The sequence below is a fragment of the Arachis hypogaea genome, chromosome 4, assembly GCF_003086295.3.
Source record: "Arachis hypogaea cultivar Tifrunner chromosome 4, arahy.Tifrunner.gnm2.J5K5, whole genome shotgun sequence".
NCBI classification, from domain to species: Eukaryota; Viridiplantae; Streptophyta; class Magnoliopsida; order Fabales; family Fabaceae; genus Arachis; species Arachis hypogaea.
In genome coordinates this window covers 74,288,515-74,292,029 of record NC_092039.1, presented here as the reverse complement: position 1 = coordinate 74,292,029, position 3,515 = coordinate 74,288,515, and the positions used below count along the sequence as shown (strand labels likewise).

The 3,515-nt window shown below is 41.8% G+C and overlaps 1 non-coding gene across 1 annotated transcript; it reads left to right on the top strand.

Annotated features, from left to right (window-relative positions):
- Positions 1 to 2,682: 2,682 nt before the first annotated feature.
- LOC112798695 (small nucleolar RNA R71) lies at positions 2,683 to 2,786 on the top strand. The gene has a single exon (XR_003200294.1). It is a non-coding gene; the product is annotated as a small nucleolar RNA R71 (small nucleolar RNA).
- Positions 2,787 to 3,515: the final 729 nt, after the last annotated feature.

The following is a 3,515-nucleotide window of genomic DNA, read 5'->3' as shown; positions in this document are numbered from 1 at the left end:
GAGTCAGATTACCCTCATTATCATTCTTACTTATGAACGCGCGTGATTGACAACCACTTCCGTTCTACATGCAACAGAGCTTGAATGCGTATCTCTTAGATTCCCCAACAGAATCTTCGTGGTATAAGCTAGATAGATGGCGGCATTTATGAGGATCCAGAAAGTCTCACCTTGTCTGTGGTATTCCGAGTAGGATCCTGGGAATCCGGAAAGTCTCACCTTGTCTGTGGTATTCCGAGTAGGATTCCGGTAATGAATGACTGTGACGTGCTTCAAACTTGTAACCTGCTGGGCGTTAATGACAGACGCAAAAGAATCAAGGGATTCTATTCCAGTAGGAGCGGGAACCAACCGGTGATTAGCCGTACTGTGACAGAGTGCGTGAGCATTAGTTTTCACTGCGAGGATGGGATGTAGCCATCAACCATGGGTGATGCCTCCAGACGATTAGCCGTGCGACTGACAACCGCATAGGATCATTTTCCCGAGAGGAAGAAAGTAGCCACAGCTGATGGTGAACCCCTATACAAAGCTTGCCATGGAAAGGAGTAAGAAGGATTGAGTAGAAGCAGTAGGAGAGTAGGCGTCCTTGAGCCATACAGCATCTCCATTCGCTTATCTGAAATTCCCACCAATGAATCTGCATAAGTCTTCTATCCTTTTATTTAATCTATTCTTTTATCTTTATTTTCGAAACCCATAAACCATTTTTAATCTGCCTGACTGAGATTTGCAAGGTGACCATAGCTTGCTTCATACCAACAATCTCTGTGGGATCGACCCTTACTCACGTAAGGTTTATTACTTGGACGACCCAGTACACTTGCTGGTTAGTTGAACGGAGTTGTGAATTTAACCAAGAGACACAATAGTTTTTGTGTACATACCAAAGAGCCAATATTGATGATCACAATTTCGTCCACCAGTTGCCTCCCAATAAGCACTTCTTTAATGTCACTAGCTTGACAGTGGGCTCTCATGGAGCCTCACAGGTGATCAGGTCAATGTTGTAGACTCCCAACACCAAATTTAGAGTTTGAATGTGGGGGTTTAACACCAAACTTAGAGTTTGGTTGTGGCCTCCCAATACTAAACTTAGGGTTTGATTGTGGGGGCTTTGTTTGACTCTGTATTGAGAGAAGCTTTGCATGCTTCCTCTCCATGGTTGCAGAAGAAGATCCTTGAGCTTTAAACACAAGGTAGTCCCCATTTAATTGAAGGACTAGCTCTCCTCTGTCAACATCAATCACAGCTCCTGTTGTGGCTAGGAATGGTCTTCCAAGGATGATGCATTCATCCTCCTCCTTCCTAGTGTCTAAGATTATGAAATCAGCAGGGATGTAGAGGCCTTTAGTCTTCACTAACACGTCCTCTACTAATCCATAAGCTTGTTTTACTGACTTGTCTGCCATCTGTAATGAGAATGTGGCAGGCTGTACCTCAATGATCCCCAACTTCTCCATTACAGAGAGTGGCATAAGACTTATGCCTGATCCTAGGTCACACAGAGCCTTCTCAAAATTCATGGTGCCTATGGTACATGGTATTAAGAATTTACCAAGATCTTGTCTCTTTTGAGGTAAAGTTTGCTGAACCCAAGTATCTAGTTCACTAATGAGCAAGGGAGGTTCACCTTCCCAAATCTCATTACCAAACAACTTGGTATTCAGTTTCATGATGGCTCCTAGATATTGAGCAACTTGCTCTCCAGTTATATCTTCATCCTCTTCAGAGGAAGAATAGTTTTCATAGCTCATGAATGGCAGAAGGAGGTTTAATGGGATCTCTATGGTCTCTATATGAGCCTCAGATTCTTTTAGGTCCTCAATAGGGAACTCCTTCTTGCTTGAAAGACGTCCCATGAGGTCTTCCTCACTGGGATTCACGTCCTCCCCTTCCTCCTTGAATTCGGCCATATTGACAATATCAATGGCCTTGCACTCTCTTTTTGGATTCTCTTCTTTATTGCTTGGGAGAGTACTAGGAGGAGTTTCAGTGATTTTCTTACTCAGCTGGCCCACTTGTGCCTCCAAATTTCTGATGGATGACCTCGTTTCACTCATGAAACTTAAAGTGGCCTTAGACAGATCAGAGACTATATTTGCTAAGCTAGAGGAGCTCTGCTCAGAATTTTCTGTCTGTTGCTGAGAAGATGATGGAAAAAGCTTGCTATTGTTAAGCCTGTTTCTTCCACCATTATTAAAGCCTTGTTGAGGCTTCTGTTGATCCTTCCATGAGAAATTTGAATAATTTCTCCATGAGAAATTATAGGTGTTTCCATAAGGTTCACCCATGTAATTTACCTCTGCCATTGCAGGGTTCTCAGGATCATAGGCTTCTTCTTTAGAAGATGCCTCTTTAGTACTGTTGGATGCATTTTGCCATCCATTTAGACTTTGTGAAATCACGTTGACTTGCTGAGTCAACATTTTGTTCTGAGCCAATATGGCATTTAGAGTATCAATCTCAAGAACTTCCTTCCTCTGAGGCATCCCATTATTCACAGAATTCCTCTCAGAAGTGTACATGAATTGGTTATTTGCAACCATGTCAATAAGTTCTTGAGCTTCTGCAGGTGTTTTCTTTAGGTGAATGGATCCACCTGTAGAATGGTCCTGTGACATCTTAGAGAACTCAGATAGACCATAATAGAATATATCCAGAATGGTCCACTCTGAAAGTATGTCAGAAGGACACCTTTTGGTCATCTGCTTGTATCTTTCCCAAGCTTCATAGAGGGATTCACCATCTTTTTGTTTGAAGGTCTGAACATCCACTCTAAGCTTGCTCGGCTTTTGAGGAGGAAAGAACTTAGCCAAGAAGGTCGTGACCAGCTTATCCCAAGAGTCCAGGCTATCTTTAGGTTGAGAGTCCAACCATATTCTAGCCCTGTCTCTTACAGCAAAAGGGAAAAGCATAAGCCTGTAGACTTCAGGATCTACTCCATTAGTCTTAACAGTCTCATAGATCTGCAAAAATTCAGTTAAAAACTGATAGGAATCTTCTGATGGAAGTCCATGGAATTTGCAGTTCTATTGCATTAGAGCAACTAGTTGAGGTCTCAGCTCAAAATTGTTTGCTCCAATGGCAGGGATTGAGATGCTTCTTCCGTCAAACTTGGAAGTAGGTGTAGTATAATCACCAAGCATTCTCCTTGCATTATTGTTGTTGGGTTCAGCTGCCATATCCTTTTCTTGTTCGAAAACTTCAGTAAGGTTGTCTTTGGCTTGTTGTAATTTAGCTTCTCTTAGTTTCCTCTTCAGAGTCCTTTCAGGTTCAGGATCAGCTTCAACAAGAATGCCTTTTTTCTTGTTCCTGTTCATATGAAAGAGAAGAGAATAGAAAAGGAAGAGGAATCCTCTATGTCACAATATAGAGATTCCTTTATGTTAGTAGAAGAAGAAAGGAATAGAAGAAAGAAAAGAGTTAAGAATCCAAACACAAGGGAGAAGATAGGTTCGAATTCTTGAGATGAAGAGAAGTGTTAGTAGATAAATAAATAGATAGAAGAAGAT